This window comes from Callithrix jacchus, chromosome 12, assembly GCF_049354715.1.
Source record: "Callithrix jacchus isolate 240 chromosome 12, calJac240_pri, whole genome shotgun sequence".
NCBI lineage: Eukaryota > Metazoa > Chordata > Mammalia > Primates > Cebidae > Callithrix > Callithrix jacchus.
Window position 1 is genome coordinate 70577765 of NC_133513.1, and position 26335 is coordinate 70604099.

The window sequence follows — 26335 nt, forward strand, 5'->3', positions numbered from 1 at the left end:
CACTAATTATTGACACATAGTCTGAAATAGTTTCACCATAAATGGTTCAGTTTGCGTGTCTGATAAGGATTTTGTAATCATACCATTATCATGCCTGACAAAATTATTTATATTTCTCCTGGTAAATTAGCGTTTGAAAGATAAACATCACAGGCTTTTCTGGGATCAAAGGCATTACCCTTACCTCCCCTCTGCTATTAAGCCCTGTGCCCTTAGGCTGCTCTTGGGCTGCTGGCCCTAGCTCTAACTTTCCTCCCTAAAGCTGTTGAGAGCAGGCTTGGAGACCTTTTACCTGGGGCTGTGTCTCCTCCTCAGCTTCCGAGCATCCCAGTTTTGCTGGTTCTGCCCTCAGTAGGTATGCAGACTGGCTTCCCAGCCCCTGTGACGAAGCAGCAGGAATTTTAGGTCACCACTTCACCTGTGTGAAACAGACCTGAAGTGAGGCATTCTCTGCAGCCTTCCCTGAAAGCTTCTAGCTGAGAAATGTCTGAGCATCTGGGGGAGCCATGCCCTCAGAAGATGGACTGGCATCTATGGCTTCCAGAAAGTCTGACTCAGTGCTATGTGTGAAGTCTCGCGAGGCTGGAGAGCACCAGACAGGAAGCTGTGGGCAGTATGTGCAGACACGTGTCTTCTGGACAGGTAAAATAACAAGCAGTGTTTGCCCAGAATTTCCAGCTCTGAAATCTGCAGCTTGGCCCGCATCTATGGAGTGGTCTTAGCTAAATTATTTCAGTTGAGTCTCATGGCAAATCTGTGGAAGTAGGTAGTGTGTGCCTCCTTTAAAAACAAGGGATGTGGGGCTCAGGTGACATGCTGTTAAATTATTGGCCAGGGAACAGTGCTGGTAAATGGGACAGGTGGGATTTCCAGGGAAGTGGCCTCACACCCAGGCTAGGGTTCTTTCTCCTCTGTTAGCTCCTTGGCAAAGGAGAAGGAGGTTAAAAAAGTGGTCTGATAAGTGTTACAGCTTTTTTAGAATTTGTCTAGCAGGCTTTTTGGTTTTTGCCAGAAAGTCAGTCTGCATACGATATTATATTCTTTTACTGCCCCTCCCACTGCTATTTAATTATACTCTCGAGATATTTTTTCTATTTTTTAACAGTTGCATGGTGAGCCATTGTGTGGATATCTCTTACCATTGGGCATTTAATTTGTTTTCAGTCTTTGGTCTCACAATATCACAGTCACCTTGAACACAGATCATTTTGTATGCGGGTGAGTGTATCAGAGGGGATAATTCCTAGCCACTCTGTTCAACCATTTCCTTATATTGATTCAATCTTCCAGTCCTAAGAAGTAGCCAGTAGTATATATATATGTGTACACACACACACACACACACACACACACACACACACACACATATATGTATGTGTATATTTTTGAGACGGAGTTTTGCTCTTGTTACCCAGGCTGGAGTGCGATGGCGCGATCTCAGCTCACCACAACGTCTGCCTCCTAGGTTCAAGCAATTCTCCTGCCTCAGCCTCCCAAGTCGCTGGGACTACAAGTGCACGCCACCACGCCCAGCTAATTTTGGTATTTTAGTAGAGATGGGGTTTCACCATGTTGAACAGGATGGTCTTGATCTCTTGACCTCCTGATCCACCCACCTCCGCCTCCCAAAGTGCTGGGATTACAGGTGTGAGCCACCACTCCTGGCTGCCAGTAGTATATTATACTTGTTTTACAGACAGGAAACTGAGGCCCAAAGAAGGTTGGGTGACTTGCGTAAAGTCATACCCCAGAGAATAGGAGAGCCAGAATTGACACCTAGCTAAGCAAGCTGATTCTAGAGGAATTCCCTCAATTTTTGATGCTGGCTTTCTTGGTAAATTCACAGAAGTGGTATTGTTGTGTCAAATGCTCTATATATGTGTAATTTGAATAGATGTTGCTTGTACAGTTTACACTTCCATTAGTAGGATATGAGAGATATGTTGTCCCATACTGCACTGTCAGTGAGTTTTATCACACTGGATTTTGGAAGTCTGGTAAATGGACAGTGACATATTAGTACCATCTTTGTGTTTCTCTCAAGGGGGTGGATAAACATCATTTCTTATGTTTGTAAGAGCCATTTGTATTCTTTTTCTGTACCTGCCTAGTTGATATCCTTTCTTGTTTATCTTTGGAGACCTTGGTCTTTCTCTTGCCCATTTTTCTTAGCACTCTATATATTACAGCGAGTTGATCTTTTTTCAATTTTGAGTTGCAAAAAATTTTTCCACCTTTCAATTATCTTTTGACTTGGCTTTTGGTGTTTTTTGGCCACAGCAAAGTTTTCTTTTTATGGTTTCTTGATGTCATTTATAATCTCCGGGAAATATTACTAACATTTTATGGTAAAACCTTACTGTATATTTATTTCTTTGGAAAAAAGTAGGACAGGCTACTTTTGTAGTCTATTGCATTTTTGTTTCAATGATAGTGCATGTAAGGCAGATTCTGAAGGGTACATAGAAGTGGTGATGCCCAATATTTTAAATTGCATTAAACCACTTGAACTCACAGTTGCATGTTGGATACATCTCCTGGTGGTGTCTTTTTTCCTTATCCTTCTCTATATAACACTTTGTATAGTTCATATAAGATCTTGAGTTAGGTTAATTTCCTGTGACTAGTTGATCAATTACTGAATTGTTTATTTTGGATACTATTATTGTAGCATTTTTCTTCCTCCAGAAGCTGTTGCTTAAATGGATTCAAGTGTAATTGGCATTATTTTTCTATCCTGGTCAGTTTGGGGCTCTGTTTATCTGGTGGTTTTATTTTACTCTGCAGTATTTTCCATTTCTCCTGCTTAAAGATAGATTTAAAGCTGCGGTCCTTGAATTTAATCTTCTTTCATATTGATCAATCTTCTTTGTTCATCTCACAAATATTACAAATAGGATACATATTACAAACCTTCTTTGTTCATTTGACAAATATTTCTGAGGTTATTCTGTATATAAGGTTGTGAGACAGTTTCTGCCTCTGGCAGCTGATATTATAGTGGTGGGGGACATAGATGTCAGAAAACTGATTTCACAGTTACAGAATTGAAATTGTGATAAATCCTTCAAAAGATAGATGTGTTTTTCTTAGAGGATATGATGGGAGGAACCAGACCAGTTTAAGGCAGCCAAGGGAGCTTCCCTGAAATGCCATACATGCAGGCTGTAACCCCCTGTTTTTTTTTTTAAGTTAACCATAAAGAGAATGGGTAAAAGAATGTTCTAGGCCCAGGGAAGAGGCTATGCAAAAAATCCTGAAAGCAACGGAAGTGCAGGGCAGGTTTGAGGAACTGAAAGTCAAGTTGTGGTCAGAGTAAGACTGGGATATGCCCTGAGGCTGGAAGTAGGTGGGGCCAGGTCTGAATCTTGATTTAGATTTGAATTATTTTTTGAATCTAATTCAAGGGGTAATGTTGGCATATGTGCCTTTTAAATTAGGAGTAGGTTTTTAAGTTCTGGGGACCATGCCAATCCATAACTTTTAGCTAAATAAATTTGACCTACAAAAGTGGTACTTTAATCCATTCTCTTAAAGTTTTTCATTAGGATGTGTTTTTGCCAATAGCCTTTGTGTTTTAAAATCTAGATGTGGCAAAATAATTTACTGCTTTAAGCAAACCTCCCGACATGAGTGGGGGATTGAAGAAAGAATGAAGATGGAAGGACTATAGATATAACAAATGTATCCAAACTGGATTTATCTCTTCCTCTCCCTGGTTCACACTTACTCTCTGCCCTTTCATTCTTTTCTTTTTTAATTAAGATGGAGTCTTGCTCTATCACCCAGGCTGAGTGCAGTGGTACAATCTTGGCTCACTGCAACCTCCATCTTGCAGGTTCAAGCAATTCTCCTGCCTCAGCCTCCCGAGTAGCTGGGACTACAGGCGTGCGCCAACACACCTGATTAATTTTTGTATTTTTAGTAGAAATGGGATTTCACCATGATGGCTGGGCTGGTCTCAAACTCCTGATCTCAAGTGATTCGCCCACCTTGGCCTCCTAAAGTGCTGGGATTATAGGCATGAGCCACCGTGCCTGGCCATCTTACACCTTAAGTGTTTTTCTGGATATATATTCTGCAAATACAAATGTGTGGCTATATTGTCCTCTTAAAAGATACCCAGAAATGGGAGCACATTGTATATGGTTCTGTATCTTGCTTTTTTTTTTTCTTCCACTTAACACATGTCATGAGTTTATCCCCATCACTAGGTATAGAATCGCCCATTTCTTTTCAAGGGCTTGCTGCAAAGTATTCTGGAAAATGGGAGCACACTCTTTAACTCTTCCTCTGTTGATTGTTTTCAGTCTCTTTCTTTCTACAAAGCAAGTCACAGGAAACATTCTTTCAAAAATTTGTAGCAAGTCTTAGCAATGGTTTTTATTATCTGTAGGCTAATCTAGGAGTAGAATTACCAGTTCTTAGAGTGTGTGCTTTTGAAATTTTGTATTCCCTTGGGCAGTGGTAGGTCATCTTTTGCTTATTGTCATTGCTGTCTCGACCTGAAATCCCTTTTTCTTTTGACATTCTTCCTTTCTTTTTTTGGTCCTGTAGGAAGGAACTTCTTATTTTTTTGTTTGTTTTGAAACATAGTCAACTTTAACACTAAACTCCTCTTTTGCTTAAATAGCTTAGAAGTAAGTGAGAGAACAAAGATAATATGGTGTTTAGTACTAAATGTTCCTCTTAGTAAGAATCTACAGATTGGTTGATGTTAGGAGTTTAAAACTGTTTTTGGATCCCATTAAAGACGCATCTCCTGTTTGTACGGATCACTCAAGTCACATATGAAGGCGATGGTTTTTGTAAAAATGCTAGAAAATGTTGGGAAATTTTTTCAATGTTTGAGGCTTTCTGTCAAACCTGAGGGTTTTGAACTCTGACAACAATACATTAAACTTTATCCAGTTTATACTGCGTACAGAATTTCTTAAAGCATGTTCTACCCTGATCACCATCAGTATATGTGATAGGAATCTTAGCCCTCTGTTCTCAAATATAGTTTAGGGAGTTTTAGAGCAAACTGTATTTCCTCATTAAATAATCAATTGAGTTGACTCCAATTTGTGTATATCAAACCAAAAAGAACATACACTTTTAATATTCTGGTTCAGTTGGATAGGATTTGTAATTTTGAGTAACCTTCCAGTAAAACTTTTAAATGCATTACCTTTTTCCCCATCATCAGCCTGTGCTGACATAGATTCAGTTGACAGAATTTGAAAGAGCAAAGGGAATAAAAAGGAAAGTCTAGATTTCTAAATACAGAGAGAGAGAGAGAGATGATGGCTCCCATGAAAGGTATAGCATTGCTTCTAATAATCACTTGTGATAGTTAGCTCATCTGGGATGTCTGAGTACGTCTTACTTTTTGACTCTGCAATATCTTTGCAAGGTATTGATTCCATTTCACTTGGAAGTCATAAAAGGGAGAGTTTATATCCTTTCCTTGTTCCCATTTCATAGCTTCCAGTATCACATTTCACTCATTGCTATACTTTAGTCTTTTGCGTAACTGATAATGTTGTTTGCTTATTGCAAAGACACGTGGCATTTAACTCAAAGACTAAGACTCAGAGTCCATTGACGGTCCAGAGACCGAAGAGACCACAGTGGGCAGTGGACCCAGTTGATAGGACCCTCCTGAGTCCCTGAGACTCATTGTGTTTTGGGGGTATGAATATATCTTTTTTTTTCTTTTTCCTACTGAATTAAAGATTTTTCAGTTAAAAAGTTGATCAGTACAGTAAACACTCTTATTTATACCCCTCACCTAATTTCACTAGTTTTTAAGGTATGTCACTTCCATGTCACCACTTCTCCCCCGCTTTCCTTCTTACTCCCTCTCCTTCCCTCTGTTTCTGTTCCCTTTTGTCCAACCATCTGAAAGCAGATTTCAGATATAAGATCACTTCATTCCTAAGCATTCAGTGTGCACCTCCCAGGGACAGGGATGTGGAGTAAGAGTATTTTTGAGATTACATCTACCCTGTCACACATTGTCCCTTTCATGGGGACTCCCACGAGAAAATTGTTTTCTTAGGTTTTAATACCAAGTTGAGCTCCTCAGTTTTGGGGCAACAAAAACTGCTAGGTGTCTAAGATGTTTAGCGAAGTTTTTAAAACGCATACTACCTGTTGATTAGCATCTATGTAACTTTAACTTTTGGCTTCATTTGACTACTGGACTTTTTTTCTTCTCTGGCGATTAATGCCTTTTCTCCCTTTCATATCTTACACATTTTCCCCAGTGAATTTTAGAATGAATTGATGTCTAAAAATTAGCCCAAAATAAATCTGAAATTTTAGTAAGGCCTTAGCTGATCCCTAAGAGAGGAAAAGGGGTAATTGTCTCACCCCATTATGCCCCTTCTGGGACACCAAGATAAAGAAGGTGGAATTTCCCCTGTGTAAAGCCCCAGTAGTTTCATTTTTTCTTATGAAAGTACTACTGGCATGTTAATCTTAAAACCATTCTTAAGACTTAAAAGGCACATCACACTCTGGCTCACACCCACTTCTCAGAGATTGCCCTGGACCGCTCGTTCTTTGACCTGGGGTGACTTTCAGTATCAGGGGCCCAGGAACAGTGTTGCGTGGTAGGAAGCGAACATGCTTCTTGGTAACATCTGTGATAACACAGTGAAAATAATAGATAAGTTATTGGTTGAAGATGACTATTACGGTGGAAGATGTTGTGGATTTAGGCAGAAGGCACTTGACTGAGGAGACCCATGAGACCTGCAGGGTGGGACTGAAGGGCTTAGGTCCGGGAAGGAGGAGATAAAGGGAGTGCAGAAGGGGGCGGGGCAGATGATGCTCTGCCAGATTACAGAAAGATAGTCATCTCTGATCACGTCAGAGCTGATTGTTCCTTCCTGAGTTGCACAGAGGTGGCACTGGGCAGAGACTGGACAGCAGGACATCAGTGGTTTGAACCGTCATGCTCTGTGCACCAGGCTAAATACAAGCAGTAACTCCCATAACTCTCAAAAGGAGCCTGTGAGTCTAAGAGTTAACCTCATTTACAGATGGAAGATGTGGCTCAGAGAGGTGAAGGAACTGGCCTAAATGGTGGACATATGCCACTTTCAGAGTCTCAGTTAAGTGGAGGCTGCTCTGTGACATGCTACCACTTTATCTTTTTCTTTTAAAAACTTTTTTTGGATTGTAACTTACAACACATATGGCAAGTATACATTTTGATTAATTTTCACAGATTGAAGGCACATGTGTAACTTGTGTCCAGATCAAGAAACAGAATATTACTAACACCTGGACCCCACTGTGCCCCTTCTAGCCATTATCCCTCCAAGACTAGCCACTATGCATAGTTTGAACTCTACTTAACTGGAATTAGTGTGTACTCTTTAAGTGTTTGACATCTTTCTCGCAGCATTCTGTCTGTGGGATTTATCTATATTGTTGGTCTCTTCCCGTCTGAGATTGGGTCATAGGACCTAGAGTGTCCAGAAAAACCATTTGTTGCTATAGGGCTGTAAAATCCCCTTAGTGTACAGTTGGTATTTTCAGAACTTGTAAAATTGGAAAATGTGGTCTATCTGTGTCATTATGGTTTGCTATGATGTGAGCTTTAGAAGAAAAAGCCACCCGGTTTTCAGAGTTCTTGGTATAGAGAATTTCTCTACATTAAGAAGGAAATGTCTTCATTATTTTTTAAAGACTCGATTAAAAATCTTGCTGCACTCAGAGCCTCTACCAGCGACATTTTGTCTTGTAGCTGTAGCATGCTTCGATGCAATAGCTAGGATCCTGAAAAGTTTATTTGGAAATGAAGTTAAATTTGGTTTTATCAAAATATCAGTGTATGAGGGAGCCTGATCATTGGTAAAATGATGAATCATTTGTGCCCTCAGCCAAAGACTTCTAGGAACATACCTGTCATTGAACAAGCTTGGGTTATTGCTCAGTGCAGTGAGGGGAGAACACATTAAAGAGAGGAAAGGCATGTTAGAAAGAAGTTATTAGGAGCTTTGGACTTTGCTTGGGTAATATTGGAAAGGGCTGATGGAAAGTAGGGAAACAAAGGTTATTTTTATGTTGGGTGTTTTCAGAAAGTGGGAGTGATTCTGTGATTGGGTATCTCAACACCTTTAGGGAAGGCAGATTAGAGCCAGGCCACAGCTGTAATTGGTGAAGAAGTAGTGGTTACTCAATTTAGCCAAGAATAGGGGATGTTTGTATTTTGTGGGTTTCACAGTACTCTTGTTTTGTCTCACTTTGTCATGGTCTTGTTTGATGTAGATGTTTAATGAGCTTGCTTGTGTCCTTCTTACAGGAGAATGATATGAGTTAGCTCTAAGTGTCTGATCAGTGTGTAATAATGAGGTCTAGCTGTGAGTGTCTGATTAACTCCTAGTTCTTGCTTGTTTCACAAGAAAAAAATTTCTAGACTCTTGTTTTTCATAAATCTATAGTTTATAATATGGGTGTTCTTAAAATAGGATTGAACTTTAGTAACTTCTTATTCCTTAAGATACTAAATAAGTGTTCTGAACAGGAAGTATATTTAGAACATTACCCTTGAGATCCTTGTTTTCCTGCTGCTTAAGTGACTGGGGTTACCTTGTGTGGACTGGTTTCGGAGGTTTTAGGTAATCCTTATCAAGTCATGTGGACCTTTGGCAATTGCATAATCACACTTGACCCTTCACTCCTTACCTGTTGAGTGAGGATGATTTTAACAGTGGCCCAAATTTCTTAATGGCCCCTTGTGAAGTAATTTTTGGATCGCTCAGTGAGATGATAACTGCTAATTTATACTGTGCCTACTTCCCAAACGGATTTGAGGTGGCCGAGAAGATGTCCCTTCCCTCTGAGCACCAAACTGCATCTTTTCCTTTCCTTTCCCTTATGGCTTGGCCTAAATGAGTAGTCACAATTGTTAAATAATTTCTTGTCTGTGAAAAAATGTTTTCTGGAAGGGAGCTGTTCATCCAAGAAAACTTCATTGGGATACCCCATGGAGGCACTGAAATCTCTCATTATGACTCTTTTAAAGCAGGGTTTGAGGAGAAGACTTGATGCTTTGGTGAGCCCAGTGTTGTGATTAGCTGTGAAGGGTTAGGGGTTTGTGTGTCACATTCTGGATCACCTTAGACTCCTGAATGTTTTCACATGGATTGGGATGTGACTTGATTTTCTTGTCTAACAGAACATTTAACCTTCTGATTTCTGGCACCTCGGTTTTGCTACATAGCCTTATCCATAAGCTGCAGCTGTGAATGCCTTCTCATTTGGTTTCATGGGATAGATTGTGAAACTGGCTAATATGAATGGTAAATTATCCCTTGCAGTATCCAGCCTGACAATCGTCAATAAAGGGAAGGGAAAGAAGATGAGGAAGGGTGCTTGGATCAATGGAATCAAAACTCAGACCAATTCAAGTAGATGAAATAAACAAGGTGGGCGCTGGAAATGTAGACATTGTGCTGTCAAGCATAGGGCTTCTTGTGCATGTTTTGAGGTACTGTCTAATTTTGTCTAAACATAGTATATGGCCATTTATTCCATCGAAATGCTTTGGAATGGCATCTAAATCCTTGAACTGGTATCTAACTTCCATAGATACCCAATAGATACAAATGTTTGTGGAGCAAGAGAGACAGTGGAAGAGTCAGGGAGTTGGTCTCCTTCCCTCAGATGGCCACGTCAGTTTCCATGTACTGGTGTGGGGTTTCTACTGGTGCAGGTTTTTTATAGAAACGGATTCCCTGACCCTACCCTAACTGTATCATAATCAAAGAGAACCTGACTTTCTGCCATGTCCCATTTACATCTTGACCTTGGAACCTAGCCCTCACATAAGAACCACCTCCATTTCTTTCCTTTCTGTTTCTTGCATTTATCTGGGATGTTCTGTACCACGTTGAGTCATATTGATGATAGCAGACATCCTATTCTCCTTTCAAACTTTACAGGAATGATTTTAGTGTTTTATTAAATATGTTATCTGAATAACATGAATAATCTGAACATATGTTATCTGAATAAATATGTTATCTGAAAAGCTCTTGGTAGATGCTTAGGTGAAGGATGTTTTGCTATTGTGAATGAGCAGAATTTTGTCAAATGTTTTGCATCTATTGAGATGGTGATGTATTCATGCACTGCATAATGGCATTTCAGTCAGTGATGGACTATGTATAAGACAGTGGTCCCTTAAGATTAAAATATTATATTTTTGCTGTACCTTTTCTATGTTTAGATACATAATAATCGTTGTGTTACAATTGCCTACAGTATTCAGTATAATAACATGCTATACAGACCTAGGAGTAATAGGCCATACCACATAACCTAGGTGTGCAGTAGGCTATACCATCTAGGTTTATGTCAGTATACTTTGATGTTCACACAATGATGATATCACCTAACAATGCTTTTCTCATATTATAACCTGTCATTAAGCAACACATGACTGCATTTTTAAAAATCTCAGTGTAATGAAATACAATTGTCTAATGTTGAGTTATTTGCTTATTTCTGAGATAAACTCTATCAGCTTATAATTTTTTAAGAATTTTAATACATTGCTGTGCTCATTCTGCTGATATTTTCAAAATTTCTGTATATGTGCTATAAAAAAGTCGCCTTTTGGTTTTTTGGTATGATAGTTTGGAAGCAGGGCCACTTTTGGATAGCTTTTCTTCATTTTTTTCCCCCAGCTTAACAGGTGTAGCTTATATAACATGGCAGTTATCTTTATCTTAAAAGTTTAGTGGAACTTGCCTATTTAAGGGAAAAAAACACACCTGGGCCTGGTATCCTTTCTAGGTAAGGGAGCCTTTTCAGAATTCTTAGGAGCTTTTATGGTGACAGAATAGTGATGTCAAATAATCTATTTAGTGTTGCAGCTGGGCGCGGTGGCTCACGTGTATAATCCCAGTGCTTTGGGAGGCCCAGGCGGGCAGACCGCCTGAGGTCAGGAGTTAGAGACCAGCCTGGCCAACATGGAGACACCCAGTCTCTACTAAAAATACAAACACTAGCGGGGTGTGGTGGTGCCAGCCTGTAATCCCAGCTACTTGGAAGCTGAGGCAGGAGAATCACTTGAACCCGGGAGGCACAGATTGCAGTAGCCAAGATTGCACCACTACACTCCAGCCTGGGCGACAGAGTGAGACTCAGGCTCAAAAAAATATGACGTGTACATGTACTCATGTATGTATGTAGGCTTTTTTTCTGGCCATATGCTTGGCATTGTGAATGTACCCTTAAGATTTTTTAACAACGATTTTTTTTGGGGATTGCAGAATTTATTATTTTGATAGGAGTATATGGTTTCAAGTTAATGTCCAAATAACAATTTCCTTTGCATAATATCATGAAACACATTCAGAATGCCATGTGGTAGGCTTGAGCTGGGCAGAGCGTTTCTCTTGGTCAGTTTCAGCTAGTTAACTTGCTGTGTAGGTCTTAAACATCAAATTGTATACAGAGGTCTCTGTCTTAATGTTATACAGGTGTTCCTGAAAAACTTTGCATTCTCCAGAATCATACACTAAAAATATTAGGGCTTGATGGAACAATAGCTTTGAGGCAGACCACTCACTCAAACTTTGCCATGTTGTAACTGGAGAATTAAACAGTTTTTGGTTCCTTGGGAGGTGCAACTTGGACTTGTGATGTAGTTTCCAACAGATCAGCAACTTTAAGATGAACTAGTGCTTGAAGTGCCAACTATATGCAGGACTCGGCATTCACAGATGGAAAGGTAAAAGAGGTCTTTGCCTTTGAAGCTCACCTGGACAAAAACCTTTAAACTTCTGTGCTCTAACCTTTTTCCTCTATGTGGTATTCAATTCAGAAAGATTTCATCTGTCCCAAACCTTTCCTGGTTCAGTCACTGAGTACCCTGTAACAGCCACTCTAGATGAGCAGATCTCTACCAGACCGTAAATATTATTTTAGTGATGATAAGTAGCTATTTTTTTGAGAAATTCTGGAAAACAGCTTCATTATATAGATACTAGGTCATCAGTGCCATCCCTCACAACCACCTCTATTCTGGTTTGTGTGCTTCTAGTCATTTCTAATGCATCCAAGGGTTGATCTGAACCTTTTAAGCAAAATTTGGGTCATATTGTGGTTCCCAGCATGTCTTTTTTCCTAACTGGACACATATCGTGACAGTTTTTATTTGTTCTTAATTATGGTAGCGTATTATTTCATTGTCAGGATAAACCATCATTTATTAGTGCCTATGTTGGTTTTCTGTGGCTGCTGTAACAAATTATTACTAGTGGCCTGAAATAACACAGATTTATCTCACAGTTTTGTAGGTTAGAAGTCCAATATGGATCTCACTGGGCTAAAATCAGTGGGACAAGGCTGCAGCATTTTTCCGGAAGCCGCAGAGGAGAATCTATTTTTTTGCCTTTCCACCTTCTAGAAGCTACCTGCATCCCTTGGCTCATGACCCCTTCCTCATCTTCAAACCCAGAAATGCCAAGTCAAGTTCTTGTCATTAGGCATCACTCTGATCTCTTCTCTGCCTCCATTTTTCATTTTAAAGGACCTCTGTCATTATATAGGTTCCACTCAGAGAACCCAGGATAATTTCCTTAAAGTCAATTGATGGGCAACTTTCATTCTCTCTGTTCCCTTAATTCCCCTTTGCATGTAAGTGACATTTTCATGGGATCTGGGGATTCAGATGTAGACATCTTGAGGCAAAGTTTGCAGGAGGGAGCATTCTACCTTCACTGATCTCTTATTGTTATGAATTGGTTGTTTGCATTAGTATGGAGGGTATTTCTGTGAATATCTTTGTATATTGATCTCTTTGTATCTTTGGCTAATCCACATGCCACCTTTCTGTAAACAGTATTTCAAAGTGATAATTTTAATATGTTTGATAAAAATGATAAAATTAGAGAAACTCTAGTCTTGGTTGGATAGGAGAACAGAAGGCAAGTTTAGTGCCAAAGAAAACATTTTAGAACTGGGAGATCAATTTGTGCCTTTGTTACATTTCTGTTAGAGTGTAAGGTCCTGTCTCATTATAGTTTTAATATATTCCCTGTGTCTTCTGGCATATGGAATCTACATACGGGTGTGTGTGTGTGTGTATGTTTATGTATGTTTGCTATGTAAATGTGTAAGGAAATGAATGTCTACACTTTGCACATGCTTCACCACTCTTTCACTTGGCTTTCTTTCAGTATTAGATGTCATAGATCTAAGTTACTAACTATGGTTAATTTTGCAGCATTTGGGACTTTGACAGCTGTACTGTGTCTAAATGTACTGTTGCATCAACATCACAGGAATGGGGAAAATTCATTCTCATAAAGCATTTAAGATATATTTGGATGGTTTTAACTGTTCTGTCTTGATAATTTTAAAGTCTAAATATGCGTTCTGTGTCCTTTTTTTTTTTTTAAATAAGCAGTCTATTACAGAATCATCACAAATTTAGGTAAATACTATTGCCAGAAGCCAAGAATGAAAAACATGCAGTTACTTTGAAATATTCAGAATAAAGTGGCATATTAAAATATTAAATATTAAAATATAGTTTCACAGTCTCTTGTCCATGGTGCCAGATGTGTTTTAGAATTGTTTTTTGGTGATGGGAGTTGGGTGTGTTTCCCAAGGCTGTTGTAACAATGTATCACAGACTGAGGGGCATAAAACAACAGAAACTAATTTTCTCACAATTCTGGAGGCCAGAAGTCCAAAATCAAGGTGTTGGTAAGGGCTGTTCTCCCTTGGAAACCTCTGGCAAAGGAAAATCCTTCCTTGATTCCTCAGTTTCTAGTAGCTCCAGGCGTTCCTTGGCTTGCAGCTGCAGCACTTCAGTCTCTGCCTCTGAAGTCACATGGTCAGCTTCTCCTTGTATGTTTCTGTCTGTATTTTCCTTTCTTATAAGGACAGCAGTCCTATTGGATTGGAGCCAACTCTAATGATCTCATCTTAACTTGATTACATCTGCAAAGGACCTATTTCCAAATAAGGTCACATTCACAAGAATGTAGGGTTAGGAATTGAACATATCTTTTTCAAGGACACAATCCATCCCATAAAAGGGAGTGGGGCTATGGAAAGGTACTGAGCACTTACCATGTATACGGCAGCACCGCCAGTGGGCTGGAACAGCAGGCACATCAAACACCTCAGCAAAACATGTGAACAGGCACGCTAAGTTTGACGATAAAGCTGCAAAGAGCCTCATGTCAATTCAGATCAGGCTTTGCCACCAAATGAATGCAGTTGTTTGGTTGCTTGGGAAATGTAGCTTTCGCTTTTCAGTCTTCTGGGTTTTGTCATTGTGTTTAAAGGATTGAGGACCTGTGCTAGATTTTCATCTTAATTCCTAAAGATATATTAGCAATATTTTAACAAGTTCTATTAGGGAAGAGTTACTGCTCATGTACTATCTAATGTTGTTATCTTCCCCCGTCACTCGGCCCCAAAGCTGGAAAATTATCTTCTTTGACCGGATGCAGCCCCAGGTATCAAGGTGGTGATTTAGTTTGACCATGAAATCCTTGTGTCCAAATAGAATAGAAACTTTATGCTGCAAGTTAACCCCTTGCTAACCTTCCATCCCTCTTCCCTCACTGAAAACTAGAAAATGTTAATACATCAATAACCTCCAACTCACAAAGCCAGCCTTATAGTTAATGCAGTGTATGTTTTACTTCTTCAGATGGCTTCCATAGAAAGTCAGTCCAGAAGCCCAACCCCTGGACACCTTTGCATGAGCAAGTGGACAAGGAACAGGATGTAAACTGGCTACCATTTTCTTACCTGCAATGGCACAGGAAACAGACACAGCTTTGTAGCTGCAAATGTAGGCAGCTGTTCAAGTCTCCATATCTTAACTAAATACTGATACCCAAGGCTGGGGAATCTGCTGGAAGAAGCATCCAGCTAGCACAGCCTCAGACATTGTTCAGGCATGCTCATTGTAACGATTCTTAGGGCAGAAGCATTGGCAACAACTGGAAGGAGTGTCAGGCAGTAGAGAGAATGGTTTTGGCACATCAGTCAGGTAGGTTTTTTACAACATCAAAAATTGTTGGAGGAACATTTAATCATAGAGATACTTAAAATCTAGTAAGTGGAATGAGGATACAGTGTGCATATAATGTGAACCAATTTTGTAAAATGTGTAAGTATGTACAGAGATTATAAGGGGTGGATAACATTAGCCATGTTTTTCATAAGTGACTCCTTATTTTCTTTATACTTGAGAATTTTCTAGTTTTCTGTAATCAATTTTCCCGCTTCCTCCTTTCTAAGTCCCTTTCCTTCCTCTCTTTCCCTCCTTCCCTTCCCCTCCTCTACTTCCCTTCTTCTCTTCCCCTCTTCTCCTTCTATCCTTCCCTTCCCCTCCCCCCTCCCCCTTCCCCCTTCTCCTCCCTCTCATCCCCCTCCCTCTTTCCTCCTTCCCCTCCCCTCCTTTTCTTTCCTTCCTTCCCTCCTCCTATCCATCCATCTATCCATCAGCTGCTGTGCCATAAAGGACTTCAGATTATCTCCCATTTTACAAATGGGGAAATGTAGGCAGGCTGAAGAAAGAGAGCAGCTTGCCAAGGTTAATTAAGAGTTAATAGCAAAACTAGGACTAGGGCTGAGGTCTCCTGATGAGCTAGTACAGTATATTCTTTATCTGCTCCAGGCTCTCTAACCAAACTGTTCATTGGAAACTTGGGGCCCCATCCTTCAGAGCTGACCCAGTTTGTCAGGGCAAGGGTCTGGGCATCAGTAGTGCATCAACTTTTTTTTTTAAATGAATATTAGGTGATGCTAATGACATCTTGATGTTGAGCTTTGGGAATCCATGGCCTATAAAGCAGTCTCTCCCAGATTTGTGTGTACGTGTATACATGTATAAACCCAAGGTGAATGTTTATTTTTACATACCTGAGTGCTTCGTATAGACAAGGCAGTGTTCTTAGCCCTGCAAATGAGGTGTGACAGGTTAGCCTCTTTAGCAACTCCAGAGGCACTGTTAACATATCTTAGACACGGTTTTATTAATTTTTTAAATATTTACAGTTATATACATGATACTTACACATGTTTATATAATCTAAATTCTTATGTATAATACATTAAAGCATTTTATATATTCTTGTTAAATAAAACTTCACTCATGGGATCATAATGTGCATACTCTTTAGCATTTTGCCTCTCCAATTTACTGTATCTTGGGGGAGCTTTTCATTTCTAAACCTAGATCTGACTCTCCTCCCATACTGACAAGTTTTCATTTCAGGAATTGTATAGGGCAGAGGCTAAACTGCTGAGGGGGAGACGCCAAAATACAGCTACTCAGTTTATGGTGCTCTCATCTACTAGTCCAGGGCTGGTGGGTGACTTCTCCATGAGGTTGTTCACTGGGTCTTCCAGTTTCGTAGCTGTACCATCTCGCAGGATGTTAGCCTTGCCATGGTGGTGGGAGCTGCCTTAAAACTTCTGGTTTGATTCCAGCCTGTGGAAAGTGAGAAGGAGCATGGATGATAACTGCTTCATTTTTTAAGATATATCTCCAAAGTTGCATGTCACTTCCATCCACCTCCTGTTGGTCAGAAATCAGTCCCATAGCCTCACCTAGCTGCTGAGGAATCTGGAATATGTAATCCAGCTGGGTGGTTCTGTGTCCCACCTGAATGTAGGAGAGTCCTCTTATCAAAAAGAGGATGAAGAAAGTTAATGCTGGGGATCAGTCACATACCATTCACTACAGCTTGATTCGTGATCCAGCAGCGGTGACAGGATGGAAGAGTTAGAGCTACCAAATATAGTGCTATGTTTTGGTATCAGTGGCATCTGTGAAAGTGGATGTGGTGTGTGAAAAATGGTGATGGATCTGGAACTACTAGACTGTGAGCTCTTCCAACAGCAGTGATAATACCTTATTCTTTTCTGTTATGAGAATTTGACCCAGTGCTTTGAACTTAAGTTAACCAGCAGAGGAGGGCGAGGAGAAAAGGTTGAGATCAAGAGAAGGCTTCTTCTGCATCTCAGTGAGTGCCCATATGTTAACCAGTATCAGAGTACTTGCCATATGCCAGGCACAGTTCTAGGTTCTGAAGTCACCACCGGCCCCGATTGTGCACATAAGCCTACAGTCTGGTGGGGGTGATAAACAGTAAAAAGATACATCCTGGTGACAATAGGCAAGATACATTCTTGATGGAAAAAAGGCAGTGTAATGGGGTGGGGAACGGTGGCGAGGGCTCTTTAGGTTTGATGGCTGAGACAGCCTCTTCAGGGAGATGAGATGACAGGTAGCCAGCCTGCTTTGTGGCAGAGAGTCTAGTTAGCGCCCGGATCCCACAGTAGGAATCGCAAGTCTGGCATGTATGGGAACAGATATGCTGGAGTGGCTGGAGTGTCATGAGTGTGGGGGCAAGAGGCAGGCAGAGGCTGGACTATGGGAAGGTTGGTAGATGATCCAGGGCAAGGAACCACTATTTCTAAGTATGATGGGAAGCCATTGGAGAATTTGAGCAGGGCAAAGAAGTGGTCAGTTTTCCATTTGTAAAACTGGGTGTGCAGAATGAGCATGGGTTGTATGAGCACAGGAGTGGAAGGATCAGCAGGGCCAGGTAGGCGGCTGTTGTAAGCCTGATGAGGAATGATAGTGGCTGGAACAAAGGCAGTGAGAAGGCCAGAAAGAGACATTCAAGATTTATTTCCATTGGAAACAGGACTTTCTGATGGGCTAAATAGGCACAAGGGTAGTGAGAGAAAGAAAACCAAGGCTTACTTCTTGCCCTTTTTTTTTTTTGGACCAACTCCATGCCTCAATGCTTAGGAATGAGGGGAAGGAATCCAGAAAGATGTTTGGGGTTGATTATGTTGGAGGTGCCTATATGCTCTCAAGCTGGTGATGGTAAGTTGGCAGTTGGTTAAGAGTCTGGAGATCTGAGGAGCCTTTTCTGACTAAGTGGTCTCATGTTTCTCTTAGTCAAGTTGCGCTTAACTGGAAGACTTTGGGCCATAGTTTATACCACTACACTGAGATCATTAGGGCATGGTAAGGATGAAGTGTGCTCTTTCCTGTGGCTCCTGTTGGCTTTTGAAAGACAGGTTAAAAGGCATTCTTTTTAGATATAGGGTGTATCAGGAGTCCCCAGGACCACCCTCAGGTTTGATGATTTGCTAGAAAGACTCACAGGACTCAGTATCTAGTCATACTCACGGCCAAGATGTATTAGAATAGAAGTCTGCAAAGAAAAATTGGCATACGGAAAAAGTGCACCGGACAAAGTCTGGAGGAAACCAAGAGTCCTCTCCCGGTAGACTCACACAGGATGTGCTTAATTCCCCCAGCATTGCATTGTAACCACCCGTGTGAAGTGTCATCTACCAGGGAAACTCATTGGAGCCCAGGGTTTTTAGTGGGGGCTTGGTCTGCTTAGCATGTACCAAAGTTCCAGAATCTTAAAGGAAAGCAGGTGTTCATTGTAAACCATATTGTTTGAAAAGCTTAGGCACGGTGAGCCACTGTTTATTTGGGTGGTGGTGCCGGGGGTGGGACTATCCTACAACTGAGGTTTCCACTTGCCATCTGAGGACCAGCCTGGTACGCGGGACTTTCAAATGATACTGGTTTATCACTGGCTTGCTGGAAGCAGACCTGTTCCTGTGGCCTCTTTGACTGGTCCTCCCTTAACCCTCATAGATCTGCTGTTATTTAGTATCTGAAAGAGAAGGGGAGGAAAGCATGAGGAGGAAAGTTAAATTAGCAGAGTTGTCATGCCAAACCCCTATCAGCCTCCACAGGGAGATACCAGATTCAAAAGGCCACGTAAGAGACCTGGAGCCAGCAAATGAGACGTAGAGTTTTATTAGGGGCTTTCATCCAGGGGAGAGTGTCTGGTGGCAGTGAGCTGGTTAGGAGAACCACCTTAATTACAGAAACTGTCTAGTGGCGACAGGCTGAACAACATGTCTGCTTGGCCTGGTGGTGATGGGCTGGGCAGGAAAATCACATAGTTCAGTGGTGATGGACTGGGCAGGAAAACAGCGGCCTATGCAAACAGCCTGCGGTTTATGTAGCATTTTCACCCAACACCCTCCCCTTAACAACAGCTTCTACCTAGCGACCTTCATTTAGCCCAGAACTCAGGGCCTTAATCCCCTATACAGCCCATGTTCCATAGGATGGGAGGGGGCCCAGAGTGTGAACCCAAAAGTATCCGAAGCAGGTCTCAATCAATTTAGAGAGTTTATTTTGCCAAGATTAAGGCCATGCCTGTGACACAGCCTCAGGAGGTCCTGATGACACATGCTCAAGGTGGCACAGCTTGTTATTATACATTTTAGGGAAACATAATACATCAGTCAATACATGTATGATTTATATTATTTTGATCTGGGAAGGGCAGGACAACTCAAAGTGGGGGCTTTCAGGTGATAGGTAGATTTAAAATTCTTCCTGGCCGGGAGCAGTGGCTCACATCTGTAATCCCAGCACTTTGGTAGGCTGAGGCGAGCAGAATTGCTTGAGCCCAGGAATTCAAGACCAGCCTGAGCAACATGGTGAAAACTCATCTCTACCAAATAATAATAACAACAACAATAATACAAAAACTAACTGCAGGCATTGTGTCGTGCACCTGTAGTCCTAGCTACTCAGAGGGCTGAGGTGGGAAAATTACCCAAGCCCGGAAAGTCGAGGTTGCAGTGAGCTATGATAGTGCCGCTGCACTTCAGCCTGGGTGATGGAGTGAGAACTTGTCTCAAAAAAATAGAAGATTGGCAATTAGTTGAAAAAGTTATTATCATAGAAAGGAATGTCTGCATTATGTTAATGGGGTGTGGAGACTATATTTCTGCCATACAGATGAAGCCTCCAAAGTAGCAGACTTCAGAGAGAATAGATTATAAATGTTTCTTATCAGACTTAAGGTCTATGTTGATGTTAATGCTGGTCAGCTTTTCCTGAATTCAAAAAGGGAGAGGAAGGTATAATATGAGACATGTCTGACCCTCTCTTCCATCATGGCATGAACCAATTTTTCAGGCTAACTTTGGAATGTCCTTGGCTGAGAGAAGGGATCCATTCAGATGGTTTGAGAAGCCTTCGAATTTAATTTTAGTTTATAAGATGTGAACCTCCAGGTTGGCCCCTCCCAGATTCCTGTCTCAGAACACACATTCAGATGCCTCTACCATAAAGGTCATTTTCCAGGTATGCTTAAGTTATTGCTCTCTGGTGCATTTACCCTACAAGAGCTTGCTGTCAACACATAGGAACACTATGTGTGGCATGTATGCCATCAGGGAATATATACTATGTGAAGTGATGGTAGTGATAGCAGAAAGTGTCTTTTGCAAGTCTTAAAGAGTACCTGTTGGTCACCCAACATTTAGTTACCCTCAGTTTGAGAAAGCAAATTACAGGGCATTTCTTTCTAAAGATGAGCTGCTTTATGATGTTCACACGCTGACAACAGCGTAAATAATGTTGGCTTTTGTGGCAAGTTAGGGACTTTTTGGAGAATGACGCTGCAGCCTTTGGATCAGAGGAAGGTATTGTTACTGGCTTGTTGAGGTTAGCCCATAGAAAGACTAGGAGTCTTGGAGCCATTCCAGGCTTTGCTTGAATCGTAGCCCTCATACTATGTAGCTGAGATCCTCAGGCAGGTTGTTTGACCTCTCTGACTGATTTCCCTCCATATGTTGTGGGGCTCAAATGTGTGGAGTCAGTGTATGGATTAAATGCAATACTGTATGGAAGAGCCTACCATGGTGCCAGGAATACAATCAATATTTAAACATTCTCCTCCATTATCAAGGATGATTGTCCAGTATTATGAGTATATGCATATATAGAGCTGGTATATTTCTGTATGTTTATGCTCCTTCCTATTCAGCAGGTGTTTGGATGCCAGACCTTAGGCCTTGAGAACTCTCTCGAATTTCTTCTGTTACTGTAGTGGATAAAAATGCTTAGCTTTTTCCTCTGTGCAGCTTAATCCCATTTCAAATCTCTTTATTCTTGAGGCTGTTTATGTAGCCAAGGTAAGATCATTCCAAGGCCAATTACTAAATGTATGGATTAATGATGTTGATTTTCTTTAATTGCTAGGAGGATTATATACCCCTTCAGGGAAGGGTTAGTGTCTGTGGTATGCAGTGTCACATCCACACAGCGCTTCTTATGTAGGAGATGCTCTATCATAGATTTTAACTTTTAAAAATGGAATAATTGTAGCTGATTTTTCTAATTGACAGCAGTTCTGGTTAGGAACTTATTATGGGGGGCAAGGAGAGGAAGCAGATGGCAGATACCTTCTGGGACTAGTGTTGAGGTTCACCCTGCCCATATCAGAAGTTGTGGGGACTTGTTTAGAAATTTAGGCTTCCTGGTGTAGAGAAGCTTTGCGTTAGGCACACCGTGAGTGCATGGCCAGTATTTAATCTGGAGTCATATATATATATTTTTTTTTTGAGACAGTCTCGCTCTGTCAACAAGCTGGAGTGCAGGGGTGTGATCTTGGCTCACTGCAACCTTGACCTCCCAGGTTCAAGCAATGCTCCTGCCTCAGTCTCCTGAGTAGCTGGGACTACATGCATGCACAACCACACCCAGCCAATTTTTGTATTTTTAGTAGAGACAGAGTTTCACTATGTTGGGCAGAATGGTCTCGATCTCTTGACCTCGTGATCCACCTGCCTCAGCCTCCCAAAGTGCTGGGATTACAGGAATGAGCCACCATGCCTGGCCAGAATCATATTCTTTTGCAATCATTTTACAATCAGTTAACCTCCAAATGGAGATCAGCTGCCAGTGAATTTTTTCATTGCTTGGATTTTTGTTTTGTTTTGTTGTTTTTAATTTCCTTTAAGATTTCTTTGTCTTGGAGAATGCACCTTGTGGGGGAAAGGGTGGGAGGCGCATTGGATTCTACAGTCATCTCTGTCTGTAATTGGCCCTACTTTCTATTGCAGAGGTCACTTTATCACAGAGCTCCCCCTATTGATTCTTTGAAGTTAGAAGATGCTTGACTACCTCCTTTTCTCTGCACGGGTGCAACTGAGAAATACCTCACGTTTTCCAAGCATGTAGAGCTGTAGGAATGGTACATGCCAGTCTTCAGGTATTAGCCATTACATGTGGGCCAGGGTTGGAAACCTCAGGTGTCAGGGATAGGTACTGATGTAGAGGGTGTGGCATTGATAGTTTTTTTGTAAGAAGCTGGATAGAAGCCTCCATATTTAACAACACATCTTCCAAGAGCAGTGAATAACTTTCCCCAGTGGCTTCTGAGCTAAAATGTTTTGGAGGTAGTAATTTGATCAACTTGATGATCGTGTATTAAGTTAATCGTTGATGTGAATCACAAACACAGAACACCGATGTACTCATTTCTCCCTTATAGTTTGTGACTCTCATTCTTACAAATGTGTGTGGTTTGAGACTATTAGCCATGGCCCTTTGTTGTCTGATCTCTTTTTACATATCATGCATACATCTGAGGAGGTCTATACTTTTTCTCTCATTAAGAGGTGGGAGTCTAGTTCCTGTCCCTTGACCTTGGCTGTGATCTTGCGTCTCAGCTCAGCTGAACCTCCACCTGAATGCAGCCATGAGTGAACCCAGTGAAACCAGCCAAGAAACCACCCATTAACCCATAGAGTAATAACAATACCTTGTTGTTGTTTATAGCCTTAAGTTTTGGCATAGTTTGTTACAATAGGTAACTGATTGAGTAAGCTTGTTCTGGCAGAAAATACTCTGGCAGGGATCCTATCATGCCCTCCAATATCCCGCCGAACAATCATCAGGTTTAAGAAAGCCTTTCACCTCTTAATATATTAATAATTTGGATCAGTCTGATTGCTTTCTTCTCAGTTTCTCGCTGAAAGGGTTGTTAGGTGCTAGCTTTGTTTTGTAAGGAAAGGAAGGTTGTTGATTTGCAGGCATGATTTATTTTGAGGAAAGGATTGTTTGGGTGTTATGCTTTACTGGGGTTAGGGACTTAGCAACTTGAGTAGACTGTGCATCTATAAATGTAGCAATAGGTAATAGGAATTTTGAGAGGAAAAATAAGAAAACACCAAAGTAGCTTTTGAAAATTATGCCTTAAACTGGTTCCATACTTAAAGGTGGGGGGAACTTTATTCTACTTTGATTGAATCTCTGCTTTTAGGACCCAGATTCAGGCTACTTTTGATAGCAGAATTCTGTTACATCATGGCATGAATGAGTTCTTGAAAGCTGGTCATGGGAACTAACTGCAATTTATGTTGTTGTAATAGAAAATGTTATCCTAACAACCAACTCACAAATTAGACCATTTGTGACTTTTAGAGCATTTATGAGTTGGAATATGCCTATAACTATAGTAGAGATGATATTTGAATGATGGGCTAGCTATTTTTCTAAATACATCAAAGTGATAAGACATGCCCAATTTTTTTTTTTTTTTTTTTCGAGACGGAGTTTCACTTTTGTTACCCAGACTGGAGTGCAATGGCACAATCTCGGCTCACTGCAACCTCCGCCTTATGGATTCAAACAATTCTCCTGCCTCAGCCTCCCGAGTAGCTGGGACTACAGGCGCGCACCACCATGCCCAGCTAATTTTTGTATTTTTAGTAGAGACGGGGTTTCACCTTGTTGACCCGAATGGTCTCAATCTCTTGACCTCATGATCCACCCTCTTCAGCCTCCCAAAGTGCTGGGATTATAGGCATGAGCCACCGCGCCCGGCTATGCCCAATTTTTTAAGTCAGTGAATTGTTATAGTGATGTTGAGTTAGGGCTTTTCATGTTTTATTGAATTATACATTTAAGTTATACATTTAAGTCTGTATCTTTTATTGCTTTCTAAGGTCATTTAACATTTTTATATTTCATTGACATTTCTTTTTTTTATATTTCTGATATAAGTAAAAAGCATGCATGTTATAGAGCATGCTTTTTAAAAATCAGCTTATTGAGATATAATTTTATATACCATAAAATTTACACATGTAAAATATATAATTCAGTGGTTTTTATATTTACAGAGTTGTACTAAAATCTTATTTGAACACTTGCTGTTCCTCTCCCCACCACCCAACCTTCCCTGCCCTAGCCTTATACAACCACAGATCTTTCTGTCTTTATAAATTTGCCTGTTCTGGACATTTCCTATAAATGAGATCATATATGATCTTTGGCATCAAGCTTCTATCATGTCGCATAATATTTTTGAACTTCGTATTGTAACATGTATGGATTCTAAGAGGGAAAATGATTTATCCACAAAGTTATACTTATACCATTGTTTAACTTTTTTTTGGGAACAGAATCTCACTTTGTCACCCATGCTGGAGGGCAGTGGGGTGATCTTGGCTCACTGCAACCTCCGCCTCCTGGGTTCAAGTGATTCTCTTGCTTCAGCCTTCTGAGTACTGGGACTACAGGTGCCTGCCACCATGCCCGGCTAATTTATTGTATTTTTAGTAGAGACGGTATTTCACCGTGTTAGCAAGGATGGTCTCAATCTGACCTCATGATCTGCCCTCCTCAACCTCGCAAAGTGCTGGGATTATAGGCATGAGCAGCTGCGCCCGGCCAACTTTTATTATGTAATATTTTATTCCAACAAAAGAATAGGTGGACCATAACACATGTAAGTTAGAAAGCATGACAAAATGAGCACCTGGATTCCTACTACTCAAGAACAAGAGTGGTACTGATACCATTGCATCTACCTATGAATTTCATTCCTATCTTGTTCCTCCCACCTCCTCATCTCTATGTGAATCCCTAAGCAATATATTATTTCTTCCGATTTTTATCAATAAATGTATTTTTCTGCAGCTTTTTTCAATAAGTACAAAGTTTCTTAGCTTCATTCATATTATATTTAACTGTATTTCTTTTGATTTCATTGCTTTTTAATTTTCTATGTGAGTATATTGTTTTACTTCTGAATAGGTATTTGGGATGTTTCCAGTATTTTATTTAAGAATCAACAATGCAATGAATATGTTACAACTGCTTTCTTCTATACATGGAAGAGTTTATATAGGGCCTATACCTAGCAGTAGAATTGCTACACAGTAGAATACAAAAGCATTTAGTTTTAAAAATATCTGTACCAATGCACACTGCCATATGTATTATATAAGAATTCCCACTGATCTTCATACTTGTCAACGCTTGATATTATCAAACTTGTTATTTTTTGTCAATCTGGGATGTCAGAAATTGTAATCTGAATTTGTACCCTTTTAACTATTTCTGAGGGTGATTATGAACTTTTAAAAACTTTTAAAAAATTTGTCATTCAAATCTTCATTTTTAAAAATGCCTGCTTGTGTCATTTTTTCTTGAGACAGGAGACATTTTCCTGTCTCAAGAAAAAATATATATATATATATATATTTCATATATATATATATATTTCATATATATATCATAAATATATATGTGTGTGTATATATGTGTGTATGTATGTATGTGTATGTATGTATGTGTGTGTGTGTGTATATATATATATATATATATATATTTTTTTTTTTTTTTTCTCTTTGAGACAGAGTCTGGCTCTGTCGCCCAGACTGGAGTGCAGTGGCCCAATCTCAGTTTACTGTAAACTCTGCCTCCCAGATTCAAGTGATTCTTGTGCCTCAGCCTCCTGAGTAGCTGAGACTACAGGTATGCACCACCATGCCTGGCTAATTTTTTGTGCCTTTAGCAGAGACAGGGTTTCCGTGTGTTGGCCAGGCTGGTGTTGAACTCCTGTCCTCGGGTGATCCACCCATTTCAGCGTCCCACACTGCTGGGATTATAGGCATGACCCACCATGCTGGGCCAGAGGTTATATTTCTTTATAAAGTTGTTGTTTATGTATTCTAGATACTAGTCACTTGTTTCTTAAAATGTATAAGTATCCTTCAGTTTCAGGGCTGCCTTTTCACTGTTTTTATACTGTCCTTTTTCTCTGGCTGCCTTTAAGATTTTCTTCTTGTCTTTGATTTTCTGTAATTTGATTATAATTATTTGGGGATATGTGTCTGTTTTCTGTTCCTTTTGAATTTATCCTGAATGGGACTCTCTGAGCTCCTTGGATCTGTGGTTCATTCTGTTTCACTAATTTTGGAAACTTTTGCCATATCTTTTCAAGTCCTCTGTTTTGTTAGTTTAACATTTTAGAAGAAAAAAATTGTTGGACCATTTGATAACCCATGGATAATCTGTCCCTCACCTTCCTCACTTTTTGTTTGAATTTATTTGTAAAAATAGTTTCTATTGACTTATCTTGAGTAAAGTTTAAGCCACACCAAGTCAACTGATGAGCTAATTGAAGGAATTCTTCATCTCTGATTAGCTTTTTAATTCCTA

General features: G+C 40.3%; 1 protein-coding gene and 1 non-coding gene across 2 annotated transcripts in view; both read left to right on the forward strand.

Moving 5' to 3' along the window:
- CCDC6 (coiled-coil domain containing 6) overlaps positions 1-26335 on the forward strand; it is a 114831-nt gene that overhangs the window by 19381 nt on the left and 69115 nt on the right. The gene's annotated exons all lie outside the window — the stretch shown is intronic.
- Positions 960-1021, forward strand: LOC118146547 (U7 small nuclear RNA). Its single transcript, XR_004732403.1, has one exon. It is a non-coding gene; the product is annotated as a U7 small nuclear RNA (small nuclear RNA).